Source organism: Phyllobates terribilis, unplaced genomic scaffold (genome assembly GCF_046119375.1).
Source record: "Phyllobates terribilis strain yellow unplaced genomic scaffold, ASM4611937v1 Scaffold_7__3_contigs__length_470593459, whole genome shotgun sequence".
Taxonomy (NCBI): domain Eukaryota; kingdom Metazoa; phylum Chordata; class Amphibia; order Anura; family Dendrobatidae; genus Phyllobates; species Phyllobates terribilis.
The window spans coordinates 86860750-86877217 of NW_027362767.1; the positions used below are offsets into that span (position 1 = coordinate 86860750).

Consider the following 16468-nt stretch of genomic DNA (forward strand, 5'->3'; position numbering starts at 1 on the left):
ACCTAGTGCTCGTAGACTGCGAGACATCCTTGTGCATATAATTGGGACAAATGTGCAATTTCTTTTTTTTGGCTTGTTTTGTTGTTGATGATTTAAAACAAAAAATCTCACACAGATAACCTGTCCTTTTATCTGATAAGAAATTAAGGTAATAACTTTGTATAAAGTGTATTAGAAATGTTTACTGATCAGTGGAATTTCCCATATTTTATCTATGAGAGTAAACAATTTAAAATGCTTATTTATAAATTGCAAAAAGAATCAAATAAACATAGATTTGTTCTGCCGGAGATAAAACGGAGTTCTGGTAGATGGTTACCGGTCCATAGTGCGGGGATTCTGTTTTCCGACTTTGGGGCTTCTTTCATTTTGGAGGAGAGCGGCACAATAGAAGGATGAAAACCCTGCAAGATAAACAAAGACATAACTATAGAACAGGCTCTAATCGTACAGCAAGTGGCAGATAATGGGAATCAGCCCGGGAGACAGAGCATTGTCCCGAGTATCAGTGACAAGGCAGACGGGAGGAGTGGATTAACAAGAAAGGACTGGAAAGATTTGGTGTTGTTATAGCAACTCCCTCCATTCGCCCTTTTCTGCCCGGCTGCAGAAACACGACTTTAATTAAAGTACAGAACAGGGGGTTTTGTATTCAGCTCCCCAGCCATTTGGTTTAAAAGGGGGTTAATACGTTTCCTACTCCCTTTGATGCATAGAAAAGCATTCGGACACAATACGGGAATTTCCATGCCAAGAACAGCCCAAGTTATCTCTCTATCAAATGTAGCATGAAATCACTGAACATTTTTTGTCCAGGCAGAAGGATCACACATCCTATTAACGCTAATAATTACTAATGACTCATTAATGACAACAGAACTGAAGCCGACCGTAGGGAATGGCATCCATTGAACTTTATTGGCCTCATTCAGTATTGCATTTGTGCCTTTTTTTGTCTAGCTTTAATGTTTTTCGCAAGTTTTTCTTCTTTTAATTTTTTAAAATTTGTTACACGGTACCACAATATAATTTTTTTTATTGTACATAATTAAAATTTGTAAAAAAAAAATCAGTTTTAGGTGTTTTTTGTTTGTATTTTTTTTTTTTTCATTCTTTGTTCTTTAGATAGTGTGCGTCGGGTTTGGGGTTTCCGGTTACCAAAAGTTTTCGGCTGATTCATGAATTTTTAAAAAGTTGTAAAACTTTTGTGCAAACGTATGCCAGTCTTCAGTAATTTTTGGTACATCTGATTTTTTTTTTGTGCACATTTTGCGACATTTTGGCGGAAGATGCAACTTTTTGATCTAAAAAAAAATTGCAAAAAGAGGTTTGAAGCAAAGATCAAAAAAGCATTTTTTTAAATTTTGCACAACGTTCATGAAGTGCATGGACCAGGTTGAAGAATTTGGAGCAAAAACTTTAACAAGACAGAAAAAAAGAAAAGTCACTTAAAATAACAACCCTCAAAAGATGAATTGGGCCATTTGTGACCTTTAGGCTGGGGCAATATGGCGACTTTGGCCATGACCCCTGTAGTGCTACCAAAGTTGGCTAGGCATCCCTCCTACATCGCAACCGAATGCAAGTGAATGTGGTCACATTGCATCTTGAGGGTACTGCGGCTGCAACAAGCAACTTGCAAAAAGTCAGATAAGTTTGGACTTCTTGCGACTTGCTTGTCGTGGTCTCAGTACTCTTGGTGTCGCAATGCGAATTTATTCACTTATGTTGCACTGCGATTTAGCAACGACACCTAAACAACTTTGTTCACCCGACAGGTGTCGCGGCCATAGTCACCATATAGCCCCAGCCTAAATCTCTCTAAGTAAAAGTATACTTTTGAATCTAATTGCTGAATGCAATGAAAGTCTGAAAAATGTATTCAAACAATCTATTCAAAAGCCCATGTTAACGTTTTATACATTGTGCTGTTTTACTTTATTATTGCATCTTTCCTAAACAACTATGAAGTTTCCCCGTATTTAAGCTGCGTGCCCACAATGCGTTTTTCAAGCATTTTTGCCGCGGAATTTGCAGCATGACTACATGTGCACATACGGATATTAAGCGATTCAATGTGCGGATCGTACCCGGGTCTGGAGAAGAGGAGACTCTCCTCCAGACCCATGTACCATAGTATCTGTAGTTAAAAAAGCATTAAAATTAAAAATTAACATTATACTCACCTTCTGATTGCCCCTGGTCTCCTGTATGATGCGTCCTGGCTCCCCGGCAGCTCACAGTGGTGTAGAAGGACCTGCCATGACGTCATTTAGTCATGTGACAGGTCACGCGATCGCTGACGTCAGTAGTCGTGTGATCTGTCACATGACTAAATGACGTCATGTAAGGTCCTTTTACACCATTGCGAACCGCCAGGGAGCCAGGACGCATCGCTGCGGAGACCGGGGGCCATCGGAAGGTAAGAATAATGTTTTCTTTTTTCTTTTTTACCATTTTTATTCTTTTCTTAACTATTAACTTGGTCACACTAATATAAAATCCATGCCGGTTGCATGGATTTATATAGTGTGACCAAGTTGTCAAGCACTTTCCAAGTGATGCTAAAATACATGCAAAAACCCTTGATAAACTCTTCTACCTGGCGGGAAAAACGCATGTAAAATCCACATGGGTTTTTCCTGTCAGGCAGATGCAGAAAAAATCTGGAGCATTTCTCTTCGTGGACACTTAGCCTAAGACTCATCCACTAAAATATTAAACATAGCATTAGGTTCTTAATAAAGAATATCTTGGCTAATTACTCAGACAGTAATTGCCTAATATCATGTTTTTTTTTTGTAATTTACCAAAAATGGGGTAATATTGAGTAGAGAAGAAATGTGATGAACTGACTTGTTTATGTTGGTGACTGGTATTACAGGACCGTGCTGGTATCAGTGAGATCTTTACCACCAGCAATTCTGTCACATGATCGTAAAAAGAAAAAAGAGAAGTATATGTTTAATAAGATTGCATTCATTTCAGTCTGCAACCTTCATTACTTCATTCATTTTAAGACCTCCTAATATGCAGTTTATTTATTATGCTTTTCTTATTAATTCCACAGCGCTTTACATACAGTACAGACCAAAAGTTTGGACACACCTTCTCATTTAAAGATTTTTCTGTATTTTCATGACTATGAAAATTGTACATTCACACTGAAGGCATCAAAACTATGAATTAACACATGTGGAATTATATACTTAACAAAAAAGTGTGAAACAACTGAAAATATGTCTTATATTCTAGGTTCTTCAAAGTAGCCACCTTTTGCTTTGATGACTGCTTTGCACACTCTTGGCATTCTCTTGATGAGCTTCAGAGGTAGTCACCGGAAATGGTCTTCCAACAATCTTGAAGGAGTTCCCAGAGATGCTTAGCACTTGTTGGCCCTTTTGCCTTCACTCTGCGGTCCAGCTCACCCCAAACCATCTCGATTGGGTTCAGGTCTGGTGACTGTGGAGGCCAGGTCATCTGGTGTAGCACATCATCACTATCCTCCTTGGTCAAATAGCCCTTACAGAGCCTGGAGGTGTGTTTGGGGTCATTGTCCTGTTGAAAAATAAATGATGGTCCAACTAAACGCAAACCTGATGGAATAGCATGCCGCTGCAAGATGCTGTGGTAGCCATGCTGGTTCAGTATGCCTTCAATTTTGAATAAATCCCCAACAGTGTCACCAGCAAAGCACCCCCACACCATCACACCTCCTTCTCCATGCATCATGGTGGGAACCAGGCATGTAGAGTCCATCCGTTCACCTTTTCTGCGTCGCACAGAGACACGGTGGTTGGAACCAAAGATCTCAAATTTGGACTCATCAGACCAAAGCACAGATTTCCACTGGTCTAATGTCCATTCCTTGTGTTCTTTAGCCCAAACAAGTCTCTTCTGCTTGTTGCCTGTCCTTAGCAGTGGTTTCCTAGCAGCTATTTTACCATGAAGGCCTGCTGCACAAAGTCTCCTCTTAACAGTTGTTGAAGAGATGTGTCTGCTGCTAGAACTCTGTGTGGCATTGACCTGGTCTCTAATCTGAGCTGCTGTTAACCTGTGATTCCTGAGGCTGGTGACTCGGATAAACTTATCCTCAGAAGCAAAGGTGACTCTTGGTCTTCCTTTCCTGGGGCGGTCCTCATGTGAGCCAGTTTCTTTGTAGCGCTTGATGTTTTTTGCAACTGCACTAGGGGACAATTTCAAAGTTTGCCCAATATTTTGCACTGACTGACCTTCATTTCTTAAAGTAATGATGGCCACTCGTTTTTCTTTACTTAGCTGCTTTTTACTTGCCATAATACAAATTCTAATAGTCTATTCAGTAGGACTATCAGCTGTGTATCCACCTTACTTCTGCACAACACAACTGATCGTCCCAACCCCATTTATAAGGCAAGAAATCCCACTTATTAAACCTGACAGGGCACACCTGTGAAGTGAAAACCATTTCCGGTGACTACCTCTTGAAGCTCATCAAGAGAATGCCAAGAGTGTGCAAAGCAGTCATCAAAGCAAAAGGTGGCTACTTTGAAGAACCTAGAATATAAGACATATTTTCAGTTGTTTCACACTTTTTTGTTAAGTATATAATTCCACATGTGTTAATTCATAGTTTTGATGCCTTCAGTGTGAATGTACAATTTTCATAGTCATGAAAATACAGAAAAATCTTTAAATGAGAAGGTGTGTCCAAACTTTTGGTCTGTACTGTACATTATCATCACTGTCCCCATTGGGGCTCACAATCTATATTCCCTATCAGTATGTTTTTTTAAGGATGGAAGGAACACGGAGGAAACCCACATAAAATACAGGGAGAATATACAAACTCCTTGCAGATGTTGTTATTGGTGGGATTTGACCCAAGACCCCAGTGCTGCAAAGTAACAGTGCCAACCACTGAGCCACTGTGCTGCCTGATTTTGCAGCCTGATCCAAATTTCCAGTTTTTCTCTTGTGGGAGTATTCCTCTCAGTAATATAGGTTGGTTGTGAGGTCAGTGTTATCCAGGATAATGGTGTCCTCTTTAGCTCTTATATCATCACCGCTTCTATTTTGCACCTCTTCATATTTTGTTTTCTTTCTTTCTTCCTGCTTTTTTCTTGCCTTCCCTGAGACTGTACATGCTTTCTCCTCTTTTCACACTATGTGGAAATTCCTTCAGCTATTTCTAGCACTGAGGGAAGGAAAGGGGGGACAGAGAGAGCTATCAGAAACAGGAACACTGATGGATTTGTAACATTTTTGGAGAACACTCAGCTAGATTAAAGGGGTTTTCTCATGAATAAAAGTTCATTTTAATCAATAGATCTTGGAATAATAATTTTCACAATTGGATGTGTTTAAATAAAATGTTCCTAAAAGACTTTTGGGCAGATTTGCCTTTTAGGAATATTTATTGGGAATGGGATTCAAAAGAAGGACGCGAGTCATCCATTCACATCTAGGGAAGGTGTGCAGGGTGTGCTTTGAGGGTGACCTGTGATTTATTCAGGTGCTGTTAGAACATGCTGGATAAGTAGACCAGTTCACTATTACATGACACCAGCTCTAGAGGACTAAAGCTGTTCACAAAAATATTACTGAATCTCCCCATAGCTAACTGTAGCTCCATGAGCCACCGAAACTGAACTAGCCTCAAACTGATGATGAACGTGTTTCACAGGGAAGTTTCCTTGTTACCCATATCGGACATCACTTCTGATTAGTTCTGATTTTCAGTAACAAGATCTTTGTGTATCATTTCTATACGGTAGTACCAATGCAGTGCATCTTAGTGGTCCCAATCAGGAGTATCATATCCCCCCCAATCATTTGCATTTGTTTGTAAAAACAATACTTGAAAATGTATTTGATAAAGTTTTTTTTTCAAATGTTCAGGTCTATTCCCAGAATTAAAGAGATATTCATAAGTTAAATATTCGTTATATCCAGAGGGTCTTTCCTCTGGGACACACATCTCTCTAGAATAAGTATGGTTTTTCCTGACCACTGTCCCGCACGTTGAAGCAAACAAATAGAGAGGGCTTTCTCTACTTATAGTACTTCTACCATTCCCAAAACAGACGAACAAGTGTTGTTTTTCAGGTCTACCACTCTTCAGTATTTTGGTATAGACTTTGCAGCCAAATATTCCTTTAAAATCTGCATACTTATTATGCTGTGTAGCTTCTTAGGGTCACTGGCTTTTTTTGTTTTCAATAAGCAGCATATTCCAGATGTGGTGTTTTTTTTTTTTACCTAGAATTGTATCTATCTGCTTTTCAATAGGACTAAAAATCCATCAGGAAACAAAAATACTGTTCAAAATAAGAAAAAAAACATTAAAAGCTTTTTAAAAACTAGCAAAAAAACAACTGGAAACACTTCTTATGACATGTCCAACCAATAATCATCCGTAAAAATCTCGTCCTTGTCCAAACTGATAATTTCAGCAAAGAAGTAATTATGTATCTGAAGTAGTTCTGTGCTGGAATGAAAGGATTAAACAGCAACCCATAGTAATAGACTTTGAGAAGTCATGCACAGTGTATCCATTAAGGGGTTATCTGGGGCTTTGGTTACTTTTTTTCCAATGGGACTAACAACATACAGGCAGGTATTTGCTAACTCTCTGCCTGTTCTGCCTGGTGACAATCTCTGTCAGCTCAGAGCAGTCACACACCGCTCCTGCCAGCAATTCTCCTGCTTCCGGTGACATCACGTTGACAGGGCAGCTTCTTCTCTTCTGCTTTGCTCTGTTGATTGGGTGTAACTGCTGATGTCATGCTGATTGATAGCAGCTCCTCCTTGCCTAACTGCTTGAAGCCAGCTGCCAATCATCATGACTTTAGCAGTGATGCCACGCCGACAGAGCACACTGGAAGATAAGAAGCTTCTCTGTTTACAAGAGGTGAAATGAAATGGAGGAGTCACCGCCTGAGCCTGGAAAGATCCAAATGACAAGGACCAAATTGTGATGCCTGGTCAACTGGAACAGAGCATCTCCAAAATGGAAGATTTGTGTGGCGTTCCCAATATGCAGTTGTTAGTACTTACTAAAAGTGGTGAACCGGAATCAGGTCCATGACCATCCAAGGCTCATTAATGCATGTTGTGTGGAACAGCTGGCCTGTCTGGTCCCATTATGTGGATGGACAGGTGTAAGTGCAACTATGTGTGCTTACCTGGAAGAGAAAAAAGGGATAACTACAGCCACGCCATGACCATATATTATCATCACATAATTTCTGAATATAAACACCATCCTGTTACTGAATGAAGTCCATTATACCAAGGCTCCAATATTACTGCATACATGGGGCAAATACCTCCCAATCATAACAAAACCTCATACAACCACCTCATAGTGATTGAATAATACCACCATTGTGACTATTAACATAAATTACAGTACTAACACCATTATCACCTTATACACAGCAGCTGTGTAGATAGTATATAGTGTAATTGTACAGGTAATACATTGATAACCGTTGACATAATACACAGGAGCTCTGTACATAGTGTCAGTGTACAGGTAATACAGTAATCACTGGTGCTATTATACACAGGAGCTTTGTCGGTAGCATATATAGTATATCGTGTAAGTGTACATGTAATTCAGTGTTCACCAGTGACTTTATACAAATGAGCTCTGTATATAGCGGGGCAGACCGCTGAGGCTGATGTTGTGTGCACAGCAGAGGGATAGGATAACTCCCCACGAGAGGAGTGTAGCCTCAGGGCAGTGAGTGAAGATGGTGGGGGTGATGGTGCGCGGGAGCAACAGTAATGACTCCGAGTCCAGTGATGCAGTCCAGGGTCTTTACTCACAGTTTTACACTCCAAGCCACTTCTGCAGGTAATGGCTGCCCACGTTGTACTGTGCTCACCAGGTGAGGGGCTCGGCCAACTGCCAGGTACCTTTGGAATGCTTTTCAGGACCCCCTTCATGTGTTCTTTCTCTGGCCCGTCGTACCCCACAATTAACCATGTTTCTGTCCAGCTGCCTCGGGTCTTGGCGGGCAAACGTATGTTCCGTTTCCCTGGGCCCTATATGGTGCCTTTGTAGCACCCTGAGGATTCGGCTGCTACAGGGGTATTGCACCTCAACCCAGAGGTGTGATATTCCACTCCCGGGTAAGGATGGAGTGTGGATCTGAGCTCGGTAGGCTGCATGCACTACACACATCCCATTTCCGAGGAGCAGACCGACGGTACTCCCACTTAGAAATGTGCAGGTACGACCGAGTCTGTTCCTGGCTGGAGTGGGAGGGGGGTGGTACATCCCAAGTAGTGTAGGGGCAGATAGGGGGAGCAGCCTGGGTAAAGATAGGAGCTCATTGGGTGCTGGTCACCTGAGCTCACACATAGAGGGTGTATATAAGGTGGGCACCAACTAAGAACAGGGTCAGTTGCAGAGAGAAAGTCAGGAGCAGAGGAGAAGAGAGACCCAGAGTGAGAGAGGAGAAGAGAGAGAGACCCAGAGGGGGAAACAGCAGAAAAGGACTCCAAGATCCCAACTTAAATCCCCGGGTGAAGAGTCGGCATCAGGGTACCGGAACCCAAGCTGGTGGGGGCAAAAACATTCCCCAGCCAGAGACCGGAGACCGTGGGCAGCGTTTGCCACGGTCACCCACCACATCCACCACGAAGGCATACCACGAGGAGGGTCAGGGAACCCAAGGCCAAGGGTGTCCCAACAGAAGGCCCGAGGGAGCTGGACCTGGGTGGATCAATAGTGGGGACGGCCAGAGAAAGTACTGAAGGAGAGCTCAGGGTCACGCTCCGGACTTATTTGGGAGTTGGCTGGATCCAGAACCTGGTGGACGCAGCACGGCTCGGGAGGTCACTCGAAGCTGGAGTGACCAGAACATCAGCAGTGAGTAAACAACCTAAACTGCATAACCCGACTCTGTCTCTGATTGCCGTCTACACTGCATCACCACAACTCCCATCCTCTGCACCTGATCCCCTGAGGCTATACCCCACCCGTTGGGGGTTATACCATCACAAGCTGCACCTACACCATCAGCCTCAGCGGACCCTGCTGCAGCGGCGGCCATAGTGACCGCAACACAACGGGTGGCGTAGTCGACAATAAAGAACTTATAACATCTGTAGGACTGCCACATACAACTGAGTTTGACACCCTGGGCACGGACCGGGTCACAGCCGCTCGGAAGACTACAACCCCCATCTGATCCGGCTCCGGATATTCCCACTAACGAATATGGCCCAGGGGGCGCGTCACCTTCCTAACGGGTGTAGTGAGGGGCCGTAACACGTGCAATGCCACGGCCTCTGGCTACTAGCTGAGGGTAGTTGCTCTCCTCCACTAGATGAGGGATCCGGTTCCCTTTCTTGCCCTGACCCCCCCTACTCTGGTAGCGGCGGGCGTACGGTGGCGACTTGCCGGTCCGTAACCCTGGGGTCCCTTCACTCCACTCCTGGAGCCTCCTCCGTTCCTCTCCTCTCCTCCAGGCCCAGGCCTTGAGACCTGGCCCGCCTGCGGAGCAGAGCCCGTACAGAGCCCCTGCTCCCAGTCTCCTTCTCTCTCTGCTCTCTCACCTCTCTCTCTACTCCAAGATGGTGCCCACCTTATATACTCCTACTTTTCAGTGCACCCAGAATCTACTCTCCCCACCCACACACTACCGGGTTCCCCCTTTCTAGGTGTTCCCTCCCCCCACTCCAGCCAGGGACAGGGGCAGTTGTGCTCACTCTTGGGAGCATTGTCACCCTGCCCCCCGGAAATGTGGTGTAGTGCATGTGGGTGTTAGGGTCCTGAGCCACACTCCATCCTTACCTGGAAGTGAGATATCACACCTCTGGATGAGATGCAATACCTCTGTAGCGACCGAACCCTCGGGGCGCTACACTCACCTGTGACATTATACTCAGGAACTCTGTATATAGTGTCAATGTACAGGTAATACAGTGATCCCCTGTGACATTATACTCCGGAGCTCTGTATATAGTGTCAGTGTACAGATAATACAGGAATCACCGGTGACATTATACACAGGAGCTCTGTATATAGTATAAATGTACAGGTAAATCCAGTGATCCACTGGTGATGTCTCCAACTGAAGTAACAAATTTTTGTTTTTCTTCTTCATCCTGTGCAGACCGCTATGACTTCTTCCAGCTGCAACTCGTCTCGTCTCTGCAGAATGTAGTGCACAAACATTTATAACTGATTGCTTTTAGTGTCCTCTGTACTTTTTCTCCCACTTACACACTGCACCAGGGGAAGAAAAGTGCCATAGTGCCGGCCTGGTGCCCTACAGAATAACAGTACCTCCCTTTTCTATTCCTCCACAAGAAACAGTATCCCCAATAATAAAATATATTCCAGTGGTAATGTCCCCCTTTGTGACCCCCTCACATTATGGCTTCCATACAGTATTAATGCATGTGTCCCCTTTTGCAACGCTAGTACAACAGTAAAATTTTCCTTTGTACCCAAACCAGTAGTAATGTCCATCTTTGTGCCCAAATATAGCAGTAATGCCCTGATCCCCAGTGGCACCCATACAGTAGTAACATATATCTTTTCTAACCCATAGATTAATAGCATCTACATTTTTTACGCCTCAGTACAGTTGGAATGCCCCAAATTGTAGCCCAATAATGTATAAGTCCACGAGGAGTGACATTGTTAATGTATGGGGACATTGCTAAATGTATTGCTAATGCCCCATTCAGTCTCCCCATAAAGTAATGTACCCTATTGTTACCCCTCTACAGTAATAATGTCACCCCTATATAGTAATAATGCCCCCATTCTGGACCCAGGCAGTATTTGTCGCCCATTCTGGCTCCAATAAAGTAATGATGTCTCCCACTCTGACGCCAATATAGTAGTTATGTTCCCCACTCTGGCCCCAATATAATAACAATATCTCCCATTCTGACCCAAATATAGTAGTAATGGTCCCTATTCATAAACCGCTCCTGCCGGCGATTCAGCTACCTCTGCTCTTGTCACTTCGACAGAGCAGAGGCTTCTTTCCACCCCGCTGTGTCAAATGGACGGTACTTCCAATGTCATTCTGATTGACAGCCGGCTCCCTCCAGTTAGGCAGCGGGGATCCAGCTGTCAATAAGAATATCAGCAGTCACGCCCTGTCAACAGAGCAGGGCGGAAAATAGGTCTCCGCTCTGTCGCCATGATGTCCGCATAGGCAGCTGAATCGCCGGCAGGAACGGTCTTCCGGCAGGAAGAACGGGCGGGTATGTAGCAATTACCTGCCTGTTAGTGCTCAGGTACATTTTTTTTTTCTTTTTTTACAAAGTCCAGGATATCGCCTTTAATGCTGTAAAATAGTAGTAATGTCCCCAACTCTGGCCCCAATAAAGTAATCATCTCGATTGTGGCCCCAATATAATAATTCTGTTCCCCATTCTTGACCCATGACAACCAATCGGTTAACTGCTGTCATTTTCCAGGAGGCCTCTGAAATAAGGTATCGATTTCCTTTGCATCGTCTGATTAATCCCCCCAAAACATAATAAACCCCGATGAAACAATACACAACACAATGTAGTAATACTAAGTCCTAAGTATATTCCTTTGTTGGACTTGAAGTTAATAGTAACTATGGCAGAAATGTATGACGTTTTCTGCCTTGTAATAATTTAGGAATTGATTTATTCACTTCTTTTTACAATGAGTCTTAATTACGTCTCTCCAGATACATCAGTTTACTCATTGACTTGTTAAGACTACCTCAGTGACTCCATCGTTCAGCCCCATTGAAGACGCCTTTTATGGATAAATTAATGAGCGGGAAAGTCTAATTGAGCTTATGACTGATAGTCGTTGATATACATGAGGTCTGGAGATCACAGAGGTCTCTCCTTTAGAAGTGCTAATTTATTTAACAGTATCTTGGAGCATAGCCCGAGCCACAGGAATCCATTTGTAAAACGTGTTTATTTGTCCGTCTCTTGGGACCTCGCTCTTCCTTGTGTCCTCTCTTGGGCTTGGCCATTCCACTCTCACATATATTAGCAGCCGTCCCTTTTTATCCTGCGGGGAACAGATGGAACAATATGTTGGGGAGGCAGAAGTGGGATTAGCTGGCTGCGATTTACTACTGAGATTCAGCAGTGGATTTTCTAGAGCAGGACACCCAGGTTGTTTTGTGTTTTGCGCATTGATTGGAAGGTGGATCTGACAAGCCGGCGACTTTGGTAATCTCTACCCTAACCAGAGCTCTGCCTTGCCCTACTGTCTATTGAATAGGACAAGTCTGTATTACAGCAAAAGCTGCAGGAGGTACAAGATGAAATTGAGCCTCCTCATTACAAGCTGCTGTGATCCCTAATTTCCAGCAGTAGCCTGAACAATGGAGAATTATGGATTACAGAATGGGCTAAACCCACTGGCGGCATAACATATAAAATACTCTGTCGCTCACACAAGTGCCGCTTCCTTATTTTTTTATTAACTTTTGTAGTTCAAATTATCAGTTTGATGACATGAGACAACCCCATTGCCAAGGACTGAGCATGAGTTAATCCACATGACACTTCGTGGCAAAGATGGATTTTTTTTTTACCAACTAAATTAATTATTTTTTTTCTCAATTTATTTTTTTTGTGCATTATAATTACATGTAGAATAGTGGAGATCTTGGGGAACCACTCTGTCTGAAGTGGTGCATGTTCATAAAATAATAATAATAATAATCTTTATTTTTATATAGCGCTAACATATTCCGCAGCGCTTTACGTACATTATCATCGCTGTCCCCATCGGGGCTCACAATCTAGATTCCCTATCAGTATGTCTTTGGAGTGTGGGAGGAAACCGGAGAACCTGGAGGAAACCCACGCAAACACAGGGAGAACATACAAACTCCTTGCAGATGTTGTCCTTGAGTGGGATTTGAACCCAGGACCCCAGCGCTGCTAACCACTGCGCCACCGTGCCGCTCATGAAAAGAAGACTATCACTGAGCTGCATAGATGGAGTACTGTATAAAATCCACAATTCTATATGTAAATACAGATAAGTGTTAAAGTGAATCTGTCATCCCCCTGGGAGTTATCAGACCTCTACTATGGCCATACAGGGTATAAAAAAGTAAATTTATACTTACCTGTATTGCCCATAGCAGAGGTCTGATTGCAGAGAAATCTTCTTTTATAAACTCTGTTTTCCAGATACTGGAGCAGAACCGAGCTTACTACCTAGATACGGGAGCAGAACCGAGCTTACTACTTAGATACTGCAGCAGAACCGAGCTTACTACCTAGATACTGGAGCAGAACCGAGCTTACTACTTAGATACTGGAGCAGAACCCGAGCTTACTACCGAGGATACGGGAGCAGAACCGAGCTTACTACCGAGGATACGGGAGCAGAACCGAGCTTACTACCTAGATACTGGAGCAGAACCGAGCTTACTACTTAGATACTGGAGCAGAACCCGAGCTTACTACCGAGGATACGGGAGCAGAACCGAGCTTACTACCGAGGATACGGGAGCAGAACCGAGCTTACTACCGAGGATACGGGAGCAGAACCGAGCTTACTACCGAGGATATGGGAGCAGAACCGAGCTTACTACCGAGGATACGGGAGCAGAACCGAGCTTACTACCGAGGATACGGGAGCAGAACCGAGCTTACTACCGAGGATACGGGAGCAGAACCGAGCTGACTACCGAGGATACGGGAGCAGAACCGAGCTTACTACCGAGGATACGGGAGCAGAACCGAGCTTACTACCGAGGATACGGGAGCAGAACCGAGCTTACTACCGAGGATACGGGAGCAGAACCGAGCTGACTACCTAGATACTTGAGCATTTCTATGTTGTCTAGATGACATGGTGACTTTTCACATTCACAGCTCGTCTCTGCAGACCTCTCTCTTCTCTGGTCTTTTGCAGCACATCCTCATACTGTACCCTTAAAAATAGGAGTGTTATTAAAACACCCTCTGCACAACAATATCTGTTCATATTATGACCTAAAAAAGCCTCCTATGGTATATGACCTCCACACTGTCCACCATTATCCACTATAACCACTCGCTCTTATGAACCACGGCCTATACCATGGCTGCCCCTCTCTAATTTTCCATTACACTTTCTATATCTCCACACTATCCCCCCCCCCCCCCCCCCAACATGCTAACCCCTCTCCATATTGTTCCTCCATTTCCTGCTGTCTCCTGTCCATATCTATTCTGTGCACCCTCTTCACACTATGCCCTCATATTACCCACTACGCTGTCCTCTTCAAACTGTAATCACTCCTCAATCTGTCCCCCTACACAGTATGATGATCACTACAGCTGCCCATATGGTATTATATCAACAACAAGCCGCCAATATATGGTATTGACACCAACACAGACCCCATATATAGTATGATGTCCACCATAGCTCCTCATATACTTTACTGTCCCTCTGCACAGACCCTCATTTCATGGCCCAAACACAGAGCCCCTCATTTCATGCCCCTCTGCACAGCCCCCCATTTTATCCCTATACTCTGCACAGCCCCTCATTTTATTTTCCCGATCTGCACAGCCCCCCCAGTTTATTAACCCTTCATCAGCACAGCCCCATCAGCGTATCCCCCATCAGCACAGCCCCATCAGCGTATCCCCCATCAGCACAGCCCCAGCAGCGTATCCCCTCCATCAGCACAGCCCCATCGCGTATTCCCCCATCAGCACTGCCACATCGCGTATCCCTCATCAGCACAGCCTCATCAGCATATCCCCTCCATCAACACAGCTCCATCAGCATATCCCCTCCATCAACACAGCTCCATCAGCATATCCCCTCCATCAACACAGCTCCATCAGCATATCCCCTCCATCAACACAGCTCCATCAGCGTATCCCCCCATCAGCACAGCCCCATCAGCATATCCCCTCCATCAGCACAGCTCCATGAGCGTATACCCCATCAGCACAGCCTCATCAGCATATCCCCTCCATCAGCACAGCTCCATCAGCGTATTCACTCCATCAGCACAGCACCATCAGCATATCCCCCCATCAGCACAGCCCCATCAGCATATCTCCTCCATCAGCACAGCTCCTTCAGCGTATCCACTCCATCAGCACAGCACCATCAGCATATCCCCTCAATCAGCACAGTCCTATCAACGTAGCGTATCCCCCCATCAGCACAGCCCCATCAGCACGGCCCCATCAGCGTATCACCCCATCACAACAACCCCATCAGCGTAACCCCCCATCAGCACAGCACCATCAACGTATCCCCCATCAGCACAGCCCCATCAGCGTATCCACATCAGCACAGCTCCATCAGCGTACCCCCCCATCAGCACAGGCCCTCAGTGTAACCCCCCCATCACCAGTACAGCCCCATCAGTGTATCCCCCCATCAGTGTATCCCCCCATCAGTGTATCCCCCCATCAGCGTACCCCCATCAGCGTACCCCCCCATCAGCACAGCCCCATCAGCGTATCCACCCATCAGCACGCCCCATCAGCCTACCCCCCCAACAGCACAGCCCCATCAGCGTATCCCCCCATCAGCACAGCCCCATCAGCGTACCCCTATCAGCACAGCCCCATCAGTGTATCCCTTCATCAGCACAGCCCCATCAGCGTATCCCCCCCCCATCAGCACAGCCCCATCAGCGTATCCCCCCCCCCATCCGTGCAGGCCCTCAGTATGTCTCCCCCATCAGCACAGCCCCATCAGCATATCCCCCATCAGCGTACTCCCCCATCAGCACAGCCCCATCAGCGTACCCTCCATCAGCACATCCTCCCCATCAGCACAGCCCCATCAGCGTATCCCCCCCTTCAGCACAGCCCCATCAGCATACCCCCCCTATCAGCACAGCCCCATCAGCATATCCCCCCTATCAGCACAGCCCCATCAGCGTATCCCCCCATCAGCACAGGCCCTCAGTGTATCTACCCCCCACCCATCAGCACAGGCCCTCAGTGTGTCTAACCCCCCCCCCTTCATCAGCACAGGCCCCTCTCCCCATAGTAATGTGAGAATTAAAAAAAATAAAAAAAATGCTCATACTTGTATGATTCAGGCTCCCGTCCGTCGTCTCCTCTTCTGTCATATGCTGATATCCTGGATATGCTGATGGGGCTGTAATGGTGGTGGGGGGGATACACTGAGGGCCTGTGCGGATGGGGTGATACACTGATGGGGCTGTGCTGATGGGGGGGGTACTCTGATAGGGCTGTGCTGATGGACGCCATCCAGCGTCCCCTGTGTGCACACACAGGCAGGCGTATTGCAGGAGATCCCGGAAGTGCTCCTGTCCCAGGCAGTGAGTGCAGGGAGGGAGCGACTACCGGAGCACAGGATAGAGAGAGGGGTGATCGGTGTCAGTGACTGACATTGCTTACCTTACTCTGTGCCTGCACTCTGGCTGTCGCTGCGCTGAATGACTGCAGCCGCCAGAAGGTGTCTGGTGGCCGTAGACATTCATTCAGCAATCCCCCCGCGGCAGCAGGTGAT

General features: G+C 45.5%; 1 long non-coding RNA gene across 1 annotated transcript; it reads right to left on the reverse strand.

The window, feature by feature from the left end:
- Positions 1-156: 156 nt before the first annotated feature.
- Positions 157-16234, reverse strand: LOC141153793 (uncharacterized). The gene is made up of 3 exons (XR_012247355.1): positions 16022-16234; positions 7039-7166; positions 157-404 (listed from the first exon to the last, which is right to left on the reverse strand). It is a non-coding gene; the product is annotated as an uncharacterized lncRNA (long non-coding RNA).
- Between the last annotated feature and the right edge of the window lie 234 nt (positions 16235-16468).